The sequence below is a fragment of the Myxine glutinosa genome, chromosome 11 (genome assembly GCF_964187855.1).
Source record: "Myxine glutinosa chromosome 11, kmMyxGlut1.1, whole genome shotgun sequence".
Lineage (NCBI taxonomy): Eukaryota > Metazoa > Chordata > Myxini > Myxiniformes > Myxinidae > Myxine > Myxine glutinosa.
In genome coordinates this window covers 133025841-133026129 of record NC_136271.1, presented here as the reverse complement: position 1 = coordinate 133026129, position 289 = coordinate 133025841, and positions in this window count along the sequence as shown.

The following is a 289-nucleotide window of genomic DNA, read 5'->3' as shown; positions in this document are numbered from 1 at the left end:
CAAAATCTGGTGGCTGGCCGATTGGGAAACACACATTTAATGTGATATTTAAACATGAACGACGCAATTGGGAAACACACATTTAATGTGATATTTAAACATGAACAATGCAATTGCGGAACACACATTTAATACACTATTAAAAGATGAACGACGCAATTGGGGAACACACATTTAATGCACTATTAAAAGATGAACGACGCAATTCGGAAACACACATTTAATACATTAAAAGATGAACAACGCAATTGGGAAACACACATTTAATGCACTATTAAAGATGGACACA